The sequence below is a fragment of the Mesoplodon densirostris genome, chromosome 9 (assembly GCF_025265405.1).
Source record: "Mesoplodon densirostris isolate mMesDen1 chromosome 9, mMesDen1 primary haplotype, whole genome shotgun sequence".
Lineage (NCBI taxonomy): Eukaryota > Metazoa > Chordata > Mammalia > Artiodactyla > Ziphiidae > Mesoplodon > Mesoplodon densirostris.
In genome coordinates this window covers 37,932,392-37,947,381 of record NC_082669.1, presented here as the reverse complement: position 1 = coordinate 37,947,381, position 14,990 = coordinate 37,932,392, and the positions used below count along the sequence as shown (strand labels likewise).

At 39.0% G+C, this 14,990-nt stretch overlaps 1 pseudogene; it reads left to right on the top strand.

The window, feature by feature from the left end:
* Nucleotides 1-13,637: 13,637 nt before the first annotated feature.
* LOC132496209 (small ribosomal subunit protein eS4, X isoform-like) lies at nucleotides 13,638-14,267 on the top strand (annotated as a pseudogene).
* The last annotated feature ends 723 nt before the right edge of the window (nucleotides 14,268-14,990 follow it).

Genomic DNA, 14,990 nt, shown 5'->3' with positions numbered 1-14,990 from the left:
GATCTTGAGACTCTATAGGGTAAACCAGGCACTATTTTTTTTAACCCCCCCCCCCAGGTGATGACAATGTGCAAGCAGAGTTAAGAAACACCACCCAAAATATTCTACCAACCACACATGAACATGAACACATATATTTTCTTAACTTCACTGGGAACACCTACTTCTAGCAATATAGTCTCATAGAACAGACAAGTTCAAGGGCATGCCTGCTCCCTTTCCCCATTATCCTTCATTAACTTCTCCTTGAGCAAAATATCCAAGAGATTGGTTTGCCCGTTTGTGTGTGTATAGTAGCATCAGTAGTAGAAGAAGTAGCAAAGTTCTTTGTTCTTTTTCCAAATGATTTTTCCTGCAGACTCAACAAATAAGACTGAATAAAGCATAATGTACAGAACAAAAATGGAATACCTCAAGAAACTTCTGCCCTCCTACCCCTTTCTCCATCATCATCAGAACCCCAGGGGTCCCCAGAGCACCATTCTAAAATCTGCCTCTCAGACCCTAGAGAACTTGGCTATCTCACTTAGTGGCTGCTGGAAGAAGACTCATCTCAAGTGTGACAGGAAGGGCCCCAGGACAATCTGCTGAATTGTACAATAAGCAACTCCACCCAGGCAGTCCTGGATCAACCTCTGCTTGCCCTTGGCCATGCTATGAAACACCAATAACTGGATATTTAGAAGGTTGTTCTCCTCCAGTTCCTGGTATGAATAGTTCTAGGCAGGGCCCTTACTCATGGGTGGTGGAATGAAGCAAATAATACAGTGTGCTCCCCTCCCAGCTCTCCCCCTTCCTCCAAATCAGAGAACATCCCGAGGGACCCAAAAAAGGACTGCCAGTCATGAAAAGTATATATATAGCCTAAAAGGGGTGTGTAGAGTTAGGAAGGGCAGTTTTGCCCACTCTGTTTTGGTGATTTGGAGAAGTAGTTGTGGGCAGTTGGCATATGAGTTTGGTCTTCGTTAAAAACAAAATAAAACAAAACACAGAAAGCCTGGTTGACAGCATATTCTCTCTCTGGCCACATCTGAGTCTCTACCACTAGTCTTTGTATCCACTGAGCCCCTGTCCAGGGCCTGGGACCTGGACTAATCTTTTTGATTCATCACACAAAAGAGAGCTTGGTTGAAGATGCTACCTGAAAGTTATAGGGTGCAAAAATGTTTTGTGCCTGCCAATAACCCAGTGGTTAATCTTAAAACCAATGCTTAGAGAAGTTAGCCAACTTGGCCAAGGTCACAGAGCGGTGGAGATGGGATTCCACTCCATGTCTGCCTGATTCCAAAGCCCACAGTCTTTCTACTACATTTGCTTGTCCTTGAGGAAAGGGGTTTTGATTGGAGGATGAGGTAAAAGATGGGTAATTTTAGATACCAGGTGAAATTGGGTTCAGACCAGGCCTAAGTAAGTGCTTTATTAGGGGTCTCTAGGAAGACACAGGAAACAGAGACCCACAGGGAGTTGGGGAAGAAAGACAAAGAAAGGGAGGGCACTAGAGACAAACATCACCTAATCCAAAAACTTGAGGGGGCTTCCCTGGTGGCGCAGTGGTTGAGAGTCCGCCTGCCGATGCAGGGGACATGGGTTCGTGCCCCGGTCCGGGAAGATCCCACGTGCTGCGGAGCGGCTGGGCCCGTGAGCCATGGCCGCTGAGCCGGCGCGTCCGGAACCTGTGCTCCGCAACGGGAGAGGCCACAACAGTGAGAGGCCCGCGTACCGTAAAAAAAAAAAAAAAAAAAAAAAACTTGAACACTGTGAAGCAAATCCTGATACCTGGGCATTACTAGATGTGTAGAAACTAAATCTGTACAGCTCTTAAATTTTTTATTGTGTGACATTTTAATCTGATAGAAGATATACATTCAAATTCTGTACTAATTTAATTCTTCATCTTGTTTCTGAGGCAGTTAGCAAAGGAATACAAGATACTCTGATTTGTCCTAGGCAGTCAAACATTGTGAAACTTTTTACATTGGTTAAGGTGCCAAACTGATGATTCATTTCACACAGATCACCAATGGGATTGACTTCCAATCATGTCTATCTTGGTCTATATCAGAAACAGGTAAAGGGGGTCAAAAGGTACAAACTTCCAGTTATAAAATAAGCAAGTCCTAGGGATGTAATATACAGCATGGTGACTATTGTTGATAATACTGTATTGTATATTTGAAAGTTGCTAAGAAAGTAGATATCAAAAGTTCTCATCACAAGAAAAAAATTTTTAACCATATGTAGTGATGGGTGTTAACTAGACTTATTGTGGTGATCACTTTGCAATATATACAAATATAAAACCATTGTACACTTGAAACTAATATAATGCTATATGTCAATTATATCTCAATATAAAGAAGAGAGAGAGAGAGCAACCCACAGGTCACTCACCGACTCAGTAGTTCATTTACAATTTGCCATGAGGTTCCTCCTAGCTCCTATGTATGTGGATGTGATGATAGATTGGCCAAAATGAGGTGGCTTTTTGTCTAGTTTAAACAATGTACCTCAAGTAAAATTTAGCTCCAATCATCCTAATTCAAACAACCGTTAAAAAGTAATATATAAGACAATCAGGGAAATATGAACACTGACTGTATATTTGATGATGTTAAGGAATTTATTGCCTACTTCTTTTGGTGTAATAATGATGCCTTAGCTTGGCAATGGCCCTTGTCCACGTTTCTAACCACATCAGCTCTTCAACTAGACATTCAAATGCACCCTGTCCCTTGCTCTCTAGCCTTACTAAAAGACTTGCCATTTTCTCCAAGTACCATGTTCTCTTCAGCTGCTGTGTTTTTGCACATGCTATTCCCTCTGCCTTGCAATATATTCATTCTGTCTATTTGACAAACCTTGCTCATACTTCAACTCTCAGCTTGCATATTCTTTTGGTTGTTTACACTTTCACTGCCAGTTGCTCACAGCCACCATGTTGAGTTAGACCCTCTATTCTCTGAGCAACTTGCACATGCATGCACATATCCCTATTTAAAAATCTTATACTAGTAAGTTGTGTGTGTGTGCCCATGAGCTCCTAGAGAACAGAAATCTCAGCTTATTTATCTTTAACTCCTTAAAGGTTACCTAGTATCTGGCACAAAGTAGGTGCTCAGGAAAATGTGGAGTAAGTGAAGGGAACAAATTAAGCAAGAGAAAAGTTTAAAAACGCAATACAGTGAATAACTGTTCTTCAATCTTTCAAAAATATAATACCTATCTTTCCTAGAATACACCTTACCCCCTCAAGTCTTAGTTCATTAGATTGTTCTTTCTGTCTAGAATGCTTTTCTCTTCAATTTTATCCTTGGCTCATCCTTCAAGAAGCTACTTAAGAGGTGACATCATTATCTCTACTAGGCTTCTCCTGAGCCTCTAGGGAGAGTTACCAAACTCCTCCCTTGTATGCTCATAAGTCTTTTATGTGAAAAATAGATTCTTGTACTTTATAGTATGTACCGGAGCCCCTTGGTATTTGTAAGGTATATGCCCTGAGACCTCACAGATCCAAAAGTTTGACTATGGAAATATTTATATGGGTTTCTGGATTTCTTCTAAATTAAATTTCTAGCTTGCTGAACTCTAGAGCCTGCAAGCCACAACTACTGAGCCCACATGCCACAACTACTGAAGCCCACACGCCTAGAGCTCGTGCTCCACAAGAGAAGCCACTACAGTGAGAATCCCGTGCACCCCAACAAAGAGTAGCCCCCGCTCGCCTCAACTAGAGAAAGCCCTTGTGCAGCAATGAAGATCCAACGCAGCCATAAATAAATAAATAAATAAGAATTGGTGTTAAATTTCTAGCTTGAATCCTGGATTTCCTCCCAGCACAAGACAGTCAGCTTTTTGACTTTCACTCAAAATCGTTCTTTTACTTGATGGCCATTTTGAAAAGTCATATTTATTGGAACATGATTTACAGAGAGTAAAATTCACTTTTTTTTTTTTTTGCCACTCCCCGCGGCTGAAAGAACAGAGTCTTAACCACTGGACCACCAGGAAATACCCAAAATTCACCTTTTTAGATGTATGATTTTATGAATTCTGACAAATACATCCAGTCACATAACCACCACCACAATTTAGATAGGGTACATTTCTACTACCACAAAAAGTTCCCTGGTGCCCCTTTGTGATCACTCCCCAGCCTACAGCTGCGCCTATGGTTTTAACTTTTCCAGAGTGTCACATAGATTGAAACAAATAGCACGTGGCCTTATAAGTTTGGCTTCTTTCGGTTAGCATAACACATTTGAGATCTGTACCTTGTGTTGCTGAGTAGTATTCCATAGTATGGAATTCCACTGTATGGAATGTATCACAGTACGTGTGTACACATTGTGGATGTTCTGTAGTTTACTCATCCCTTCTCATGTAATGAACATCTGTGTTGTTTGCTTTTTTTTTGGTAGTTATGGATAAGGCTTCTATAAACATTTATGTACAAGTCTTTTGTAAACATATATTTTTACTTCTTTTGGGTAAAAACCTAGAAGATGAGTTAGGTCATGTAGTAAGTACATGTTTAACTTCATAAAAAACTGCCACACTGTTTTTTCAAAGTGGTTGCACCATTTTTCATCTTACCCGCAACGTATGAGAGTTCCAGTGACGCAGCATCCTCGCTGACACTAAGAGACCTGTAATGATATCTCATTGTGGTTTTAATTTGCATTTCCCTAATGGCTAATGATCTTTTCAGTGTTTATTAGCCCTCTGTATCTCTTGTTGTATGAAATGTATGTTCAAATGTTTTGTCCATTTTTTTTTAAATGAGATTGTCTGTTTGTAAATTATTGAGTTGTCAGGGTTCTTTACACATTAATGAAATCAGTCTTTTATTAGATAGTGTTTTGTAAATATTTATTTCCAGTCTGTGGCTTCTCTTTCATTCTCTCAACGTTGTTTCTTTGGGGTTTTTTCTGTTTTTTTTCATTTTTATTTTTGGCTGCATTGGGTCTTCATTGTTGCGTGGACTTTTCTTTAGTTGCAGTGAGCAGGGGCTACTCTTGTGGTGCATGGGCTTCTCAGTGCGGTGGCTTCTCTTGTTGCAGAGCACGGGCTCTAGATGTGGGGGCTTCAGTAGTTGTGGCACATGGGCTTAGATGCTCCCTGGCATGTGGAATCTTCCCAGAACAGGACTCAAACCCACGTCCCCTGCATTGGCAGGTGGATTCTTAACCACTGTGCCACCAGGAGAGTCCTTAACATTGTTTTTTGAAGATTGGGTGTTTTTAATTTTGATCAAGCCCAATTTATCAACATTTTCTTTTCTGGTTTGCATTTTTTGGATGCTCTTTACAAAACTTTTGCCTAATCCACGTTCACAAAGATTTTCACCAATTTTCTTCTAGAAATGTTATACTTTAGGTTTTACACTTAGGTCTATGATCTATTTTGAGTTAAATTTGCAATACAATGTGAGGTATAAGTCAAGGTTCACATTTTTACACATATACGTCCAGCATCTATTGTTGCAACAACACATATTGAAAGTCTATCCTTTCTCCATTGCATGTTTGCACGTTCTCCTCAGCATGTTTGCCAAAAATCAATTGACCATATATGAGTTGTTTTATGCCTGGATTCTATTCTAGGAGTTGGCCAACTTTTCTTGTAAAGGGAAGGATAAAGAAGATTTTAGGCTCAAAGGCCCTACAGTCCCTGCTGTAACTAATCAACTGTGGCATTACAGCATAGTAGCAGCTGTAATAGACAATATGTAAATAAATAAGCCTGGCTATTTTTTTGTATCAACAAAACTTAATTTACAAAACAGACAGCAGGCCAGATTAGGCTTTTAGGTTGTAGTTTGACAACACTTGCTCTAGTCTGTTTCATCGTTTTCTGTCTGTCTGTCTTTTTGCCAGTACCACCCTGTCTTGATTACTCTGGCTTGCAAGTTTTGAAATCAGGTAGTAGTGTGATTCTTCCAACTTTTATCTTTTTTTTCAAAATTGTTTCACCATTCATTTAGCCATTCTTCTGCAGAATTGTTTTGACTATACTTTTGCTTTCCTATTTAAGTTTAAGATATGCTTGCCAGTTTCTAGAAAAGAAAAAAATCTGCTGGAATTTTTATTAGGATCACACTGATCACACTATAACAATTAGGGAATAATAGGAATTTTAACAGTATTGAGTCTTCCAATCCATGAACTCAGATACTTCTTTCTTTAGAGATATATATTTTATAGTTCTCAGCATACAAAACTTACACATATTTTGTTAGGTTTATACATAAGTATTTAATGGTTTTAGTCCTATTGTGCAGTGATATTTTTTATTTCACCTTCCAACTTTTGCATATATATATATATATATATATATATATATAAATGATTTTTGTGTATTGAGCACGTATCCTGCAAACTTGCTAAATTCATGTATTAATTACAGTAGCTATTTTGTCGATTCTTTGAGATTTCTTATATAGACAGTCATGTCACCTGTAAATACAAACAGTTTTATTTCTCCCTCTTCAATCTGTTTGCATATTTTTCTTTCTTTATTGCACTGGCTACAACCTCCAGTAAGATGGTGAATAGCAATGGTAAGAGTATACAGTCCTCCCTTGTTCCTGATCACAGGGGAAAGCATTCGGTCTTTCACCATTAAGTATAATGTTAGCTCTAAGCTTTTCATAGATGTCCTTTATTAAGTTGAGGAAGTTTCTTTCTATTTCTAGTATGCTTAGAGTTTATATCATGAATGGATATTGAATTTTGTTTAATGCTTTTTCTGCATCCATTGAGATGATCATATAATTTTTCTTCTTTAGTCTATTGATATGGTGAATTACATTGATTTTGTTTCACTATTATGTCAGCTTACCATCCTGGGATGGACTCCCTTGATCATGATGTATTATCCTTCTTATATATTGTTGGATTTGATTTGACAATACTCTGTTAGGAATTTGGGGGTCTATATTTATGCAGGTTTTCTTTTCTCATAATGGTTTTGTCCAGTTTCAGTATCAGGATAATGCTGGCCTCATCAAATGAGTTTCCTGGGACTTTCCTGGTGGCGCAGTGCTTAAGACTCCATGCTCCCAATGCAGGGAGCCCGGATTCAATCCCTGGTCAGGAAACTAGATCCCGCATGCATGCCGCAACTAAGAGTTCGCATGCCACAACTAAGACCCAGCACAACCAAATAAATAAATAAATATTTTAAAAAATATAATGAGTTTCTTATGTCAACCCTCTCAGTACAATTTTCACCCACTTACTTGATGAACAAAAGAGCCTCTTCAAAATGACTCCCTATATGAAAAATAGTGTGCATCAACAAAGCCTCTTTAGGATATGGATGACAAACAGTAAGGTAGACATACTCATTGGTTCAGTAACTGAATCCAGAACCTCAGCGCCTTAGTATTAAAGAAAAAGCTCTAAGCCTTGGCACAGTTGTATATTAGTGTACCTCATTGGTCTCTTCCTGGCTTGGGACTAGCCAAAAAACACATGTTAATTCCAACTGAGTCTTCGTCTATGCAATTGCTACCCTAATTTTTGTTTTAAAAAAACAAAAAACAAAAGAAAATCCAAATTCTCTCTCACTAGAATATAATCTCCTTATGGACAGGGCATATAATTTATTTATTTTTGTATTTCCAATACTAGTACAAGGCTTGGAAATTCTTGGGCATTAGCATAATTTATTTATTGAATGAATGAGCACTTTAAAAAGCTACACTTTGTACAGCTTTTCCTTGTACAAAATTCTTATTTCCTAACAGAATAATACTCTCTGAAACAACATATGTCAGAAACACTAAAATTTAAATCTTTCACTGCTACTGTATTCAATTTGTCTTTGGGTTTTACAGGAGAAAAGCAAGATGGTATTAAATATAAGTAAAGGTAATTGTTGCTTGTTTAAATGGAAGCCTTAATAAACCTCAAGATCATGTTGAAAGCTTAATAGTCTCAAGTTGCAAGCTACATTCTATATTAAGACTTATAATGTTACTGGTTATGTATATACTTATTGCAGAAATATTTTTTACTTAGGCTTCAAAATCTCCTTTAACTTTCAAAATAACCACAGTTTTATACTTATGGTGGCTCTATGTCTTTGTCAATAAGAGAAAAAAAATCTACATGATATCTTTTTAACATGTATGTGCAACATGCATCAAGGGGAAAAAAAGACATTTCTGAATTCCTTTTCTTTGGGGTAGCTGATCAGTTAGCTGGCCTACACTACAATGACATCTGCTGGCACAAGCAGGACTGAGCACCCAGAGTTAATTGTGAATGTGACACAGCAGTCTTTGAGTCTTCTTTTATGATTACTGCCTGATAATATGAGTTGCACCAGCCTGAATTTCTTAAGAACAGAGATCATGTTTTTTGTTTTGTTTTGTTTTTTCATATTTATTTATTTCACTGTGCCCAGTCTTAGATGTGGCATGCGGGATCTTCCTTGCAGCATGAGGGATCTTTTAGTTGCAGCATGTGGGCTCTTAGTTGCAGCATGCATGAGGGATCTAGTTCCCTGACCAGGGATCAAACCCGGGCCCCCTGCATTGGGAGCATAGAGTCTTAACCACTGGACCACCAGGGAAGTCCCAGAGATCATGTGTTTTTGAGCTTTGACTCTGTGGTGCCTAATACTATGCTGGCCACATTAAAGATGTTCTACAAATGTGTTGGACGATCATGACCGTGATTGCCTGTAGTCTAACTTTTTAAAAAACATAGGACTTTCCTGGTGATGCAGTTGTTAAGAATCCGCCTGCCAATGCAGGGGACACGGGTTCCAGCCCTCTTTGGGGAAGATCCCACATGCCGTGGCAACTAAGCCAGTGCACCACAACTGCTGAGTCTGCACTCTAGAGCCGCGAGCCACAACTACTGAAGCCCGCGTGCCTAGAGCCCGTGCTATGCAACAAGAGAAGCCAACGCAGTGAGAAGCCTGTGCACCGCAACGAAGAGTAGCCCCCACTCGCTGCAACTACAGAAAGCCCGCGTGCAGCAACAAAGACCCAACATAGACAAAAATAAATAAATATATATATATATAAACAACATGGAATATGATAATATTGTAACAGTGATTTACATTTTTTAAATGATAAAATACTCTAAATTGATGGCTCTTCAACTTTGTGATTGAGAAATCTCTTCCAGAAAAATCACACACAATTTTACACACCATTTCACAAAGGGCCTAAATCCCATCTCTCAACTCCAGGTTAAGAACCCCAGATCAGGAGGGAGAAATATGTTTTGAGACATTTCAAAATGCATGTGGACAAATCAAAACAACAATGAGATATCATTCTATACCTATTAGAAAGGCTAAAATCCAAAACATTGGCAACACCAAATGCTAGCAAATATGTGAAGCAACAGGAATTCTCATTCATTGTTGGTAGGAATGTAAAATGTTACAGTCACTTTGGAGGACAGTTTTGTAGTTCCTTATAAAACTAAACATACCTTTATGTATAAACAAGCACTCATGCTCCTTGGTATTTACCCAACTGGGTTAAAAACTTATGTTCACACAAAAATCTGCATACAAATTTTTATAATAAATTGATTCATGACTGCCAAAAGCAGCAAAGATGTCCTTTAGTAAGTGAATGGATAAAAAAATTGTTGTAATCCTTGCAATGAAATATTATTTAGCAATAAAAAATAAATAAACTGTTAAGTCACGCAAAGGCTTGGATGAACCTTAAGGAGGAAGAAATTTTCCTCTACTCTTCTAGGTTCTTCTGGCTGGTCTAAGAATTAAATTGACATGAGACAGATAAATAGGAGAGAATTATACAAAAGTTTAATAACAAGTGTACATGGGAGAGACCCAGGAAAACTGAGTAACCCACCAAAATGGCTGAAACCCTCACCTTAAATGCCCTCTTCAGCTAAAGACAAAAGAGGATGTTTCAAGTAGTAGTTTGGGACTTCAAAGCAGAGGAAGGCAATTCACATGAAGTTGGAAAAGCAAATGTTTGGTAAACAAATGTTTTCTGGGCCACTCAAAGGCAATGGGACACAGAGTGGACTCTGATCTCCAGGCCCTGCCAAGTTTCCCCTACCACACCTACCCCATATTCTTTCCATATATCCCTGGTGACAGCTCTATTCCCGGAACAGGGCATTTAAATGCTTTAGGCAGCTAAGAGAGAGGTCAAAGTTTCTTCTTGAGTCTTTAGGGCCTTGATTGTTTTCAGTTCGAAATAAACGACAAGCCAAAGAGACATTTTGGGATGGCCAATTTTGCTCTCCTACAAATGCATATGGCTAAGTGAAAGAAACCAGTGTGAAGAGGCTAAATACTGTACAATGCCAACTATATGACATTCTGGAAAAGATAGAACTATAGAGATAGAAAAAGTTCAGTGGTTGCCAGGGGTCAGGGGGAGGAAGGGAATAAATTGATGGAGAACAGGGACCTTTGGGACAGTGAAACTGTTCTGTATGATACTGTAATGGTGGATACGACATACATTATACATTTGTTTAAACCCAGAGAATGGACAACACAGAGAGTGAACCCTATTGTAAACTAAGTACTTTAGTCAATAATAATGGATCAGTATAGGCTCAATTGCAACAAGTGTACTACACTAATGCAAGATGTTAATAATAGGAGAAACTCTGGGGCAGGAAGAGGCAGTGGAGGAAGTGTGTAGGAACTCTGTACTTCCTAATCAGTTTTTCTATAAACCTAAAATTACTCTAAAAAAGAGTCTATTCATTTAAAAATGAAAAGAAATAAACTTCTATCATATTGATATATTATAGGATCTATTTGTTATGGTAAAAAAATGCATGTGGTCTTATAAGGAATGAATTGAACAGGTTTACCTTCTAATGTTATTCCCTGCTACAATTTTAAATGACACATAATCTATGCCAGAAGTTTATTTTATAAGGGCTCATGTAATCAAGTCTCTCTAACAGAAGGCTCCTTTGCGATTATAAACCCTACTATAAAAAGACTGTTTACTTAATTCTTGGGCTGATGAAATTAAACACTTCATTTGGTGTGCTTTTCATTTTGATGTCCCTTAGGACGGAGGATTGCCTTTCTCAGAAAGCACTATAAATCAACTGTGAATGGCTGGTGTCATAGAGGGAGGAAGGACGAGTTTATTATAGCTTCTGCCGAGAGCTCTAGGCACATCTAGCAAGCGGCTGCCAAGAAATGCTTATTGGTGTGGTAGGGAATTCTACTCCCTGGATCCTTGTGAAAAACTGAAAATTGCTTTTGGCCTGTCAGCTGCATTGTAAAAAGTCTTCAGCTTAAAAATTGATTACCATTTTATCTCAGAAAGCAGAATGGCAGTCCAGCGAATCATGATTCCCATAAGTACTCATCCGAACCCCTGGTGCTTACCAAAGTGGAAATATTTTTAGCCCATCTCCATAAAGTTTAAAGGTAGGTGGACATTTGGGCCATAGCTTGAGCAATTTCAGGACAGCAGTTTGTCTTCTGGCCTGAGTTATTTAGAGTTTGAGTCTCTCATAATAAAAAATTTTACAAAATAACAACTTCATCACGGGGCAGGCTTAACCTTAGGTAACAAAAAAAATAAATAATTGTAAGATAAAATTATAGCTCTAACTGTTCATATTATTCAGGTTAAAAGATATTTTGGTGTGACTAAATGTGCTTGGCTTGTGTCCAGGGAAAAGACCCTGCCCCAAATGAAGAGATAAAACCAAAGGAAGTGAATCTCTACAGCCCCACTGGAGTCCTACCTTGCTCTTAGCTTGCTTGGGGTGTAAACTGGTACATATACTGAAGTCTAGTCCACCGGGACCAATGTAAGCTTTTTGTTGGAAAGCAGACCACGTGAGACGGGAGGAGCCTTAGAGAGTCTCCCACTCTAACATCTCTACCCACCCAGACTCTTGTTAGAAATGCATGTATCTAATTTTGTAAGTTGCAGTTCTTTCTGGTCACTCACTGTAAACTGCAGTTATACCGGTCACTAACACCCTTGAGTGAATTCATTTGTCAGATTTCACTCTTATGTAGCATCTGGCCCGAAACAGGGCTCTAAAGAAACCATATACTCTAAAAAAATCTATTTAAGATAAGGAGGAGGAATGATTCTGGAAGAAGAAAGTATCGGGACAGTCGGGGAACTGCCCAAAACTGTAGCAGTAGCAGCACTTCTACTTAAAGGTATTTATTACAAGCAGCAACAACAACTAGGCACATATGTTTGCCTCCTACTCAGTGTCCAGATTCTTTTGCTGAGACATTCAGAGGATGAAATACCTAGTGGATAACTGCTATCACCTTTACTAACATTTCCCCCTCCTTTCAGTACTAAATGTTTCACTTGTGAAAATCCTTTGGCCAGACATTAATTTGAGATAATGTACTGAGGTCTACTTATCTTTAAGGTAGAGGAATCTGAGCCGCTATACTCAAAGCAGCATCAACCCGATTTTAATAAGTCACTTGTTATCAATCAGACCTATCAAAATAGGAAGAAATGATTGTAGGGGAAGGGGTAATGTTGTAGTGCTAAAACAGGTCATATTCTTAAAACCTGTTTATTAACACAAGCCATACATTAGGTACACAAAGTCTAACATTTTGGTCCAGGTCACACGGTAGCTAAGTAGCTGAGTCAGGATTTAAACCCAAGCTCATCTGACTCACATTATTTCCCCCATTATTTCAACATCCTCTCAATGACATAAAATTTCAGCCACTGTTTTAAGTGCTTTATGTCCATTAACTCATTTAATCTTCCCTGTAGTTCTATGCAGTAGGGACTATTATTATCTCTATTTACACATGAAGACCCGGAGACAGTGACAGCAGAAATAATCTGTCCCAGGCTATGCAGCTAGAAAATGGTAAAGCTTGGATTTGACCCCAGATAGCCTTGACAATACAATAATGTTTGTCTAAAACTCTAACTTGAGATTTGTCTTCTTACAAATGAATTTTGAAATCCTCCCCAATGGTGATCAGTTTCAGCCTTTGGAAGACGTCTCTCTTCCCACTCCCTTTCCACACCCTTGTTCTTCATCTGTAGCAGGTGAGGTCATGAGCTCAGTGAGAGCAGCACAGCACAGACATTCAGCAGGCTTGCTCTGAATCAGTGGACAGGATTCAAAGCTTAACTCCCAGCTGTGTAAAATTGGGCAAGTCCCATAACCTCCCCCTTAGTTCTCTTGCATATAAAATGGGGATATTCAACCCTATCTCATGTCATTGTTATAAGGATTAAAAAGGTATGTGTGGGGACTTCCTGGGGGGCGCAGTGGTTAAAAATCCCCCTGCCAATGCTGGGGACACGGGTTCGAGCCCTGGTCCAGGAAGATCCCACATGCCGCGGAGCAGCTAAGCCCGTGCACAACAACTACTGAGCCTGCTCTCTAGAGCCCATGAGCCACAACTACTGAGCCTGCGTGCCACAACTAGTGAAGCCCACGTGCCTAGAGCCCATGCTCTGCAACAAGAGAAGCCACTGCAGTGAGAAGCCCGAGCACCACAATGAGGAGTAGCCCCCGCTTGCCGCAACTAGAGAAAGCCCACGCGCCGCAAGGAAGACCCAACACAGCCAAAAATAAAATATTAAATAAATAAATAAATTTATTTTTTTAAATGTATGTGTGGCTCTTTTCATGCCTAGTGCAGCCATGGCTCATGGTCCCAAGAAGCACCTGAAGCACGTAGCAGCTCCAGAGCATTGGATGCTGGATAAACTGACTGGTGTGTTTGTTCCTTGTCCATCTAGAGGACCCCACAAGCTGAGGGGGCATCTCCCCCTAATCATTTTCCTAAGGAACAGACTTAAGTATGCCCTAATAGGAGATGAACTAAAGAAGATCTGCATGCAGCGTTTCATTTAGATTGATGGCAATATCCACACTGATACAACCTACCCTGCTGGTTTTATATATGTCATCGGCGTTGACAAGACTGGAGAGAATTTTCATCTGACCTATGAAACCAAGGGTCGCTTTGCTGTTCATATTACACCAGAGGAGGCCAAGTATAAGTTGTGCAAAGTGAGAAAGATCTTTGTGGGGACAAAAGGAATCCCTCATCTGGTGACCCACTATGCTCACACCATCCGCTACCCTGATCCCCTCATCAGATGAATGAAACTATTCAAATTGATTTGGAGACTGACAAGATTACTGACTTCACCAAATCTGACACTGGGCAACAAACCATGGATCTCTCTTCCCCGTGGAAACTGTATCCACCTTACCTTTGTTGAGGAGAGAGACAAGAGACTGGTGGCCAAACGGAGCAGTGGATAAAATGATCTCTAAGTGACATGACTTGTACTTAAAGATAAGACTACATTAAAAAAAAAAGTATGTGTGTATGCATCCCAGTGTTCACAGCAGCACTATTTATAATAGCCAAGCCATGGAAGCAACCTAAGTAAGTATCCGTCGATAGATGAATGGATAAAGAAGATGTGGTACATATATACAAAGGAATACTACTCAGCCATAAGAAAGAATGAAATGATGCCATTTGCAGCAACACAGATGGACCTAGAAAATATCATAATACTAAGTGAAATTATTCAGACAGAGAAGACAAATACCATATGATGTCACTTATACGTGGAATCTAAAAAATAATACAAATGAATTTATTTACAAAATAGAAGCAGTCTCACAGACATAGAAAACAAACTTATGGTTACCAAGGGGGAAAGGGCAGGGGGAAGGAGTACAGGATTAACAGAAACACACCACTATATATAAAGCAGATAATCAACAAGGATTTACTGAATAGCACAGAGAACTATATTCAGTATCTTATAATAATCTAAATGGAAAATAATCTGAAAAAAAAATATGTATAACTAAATCACTTTGCTGTACATCTGAAACTAACACAGTATTGTAAATCAACTCTACTTCAATTTAAAAAAAGAAAAGAAAAAAATATATGTGTGTATAAATATTCTCAGCCCAGTGGTTGGCACCATTCAATAAAAGGTAGCTATCGTTATTATTAATCATCAC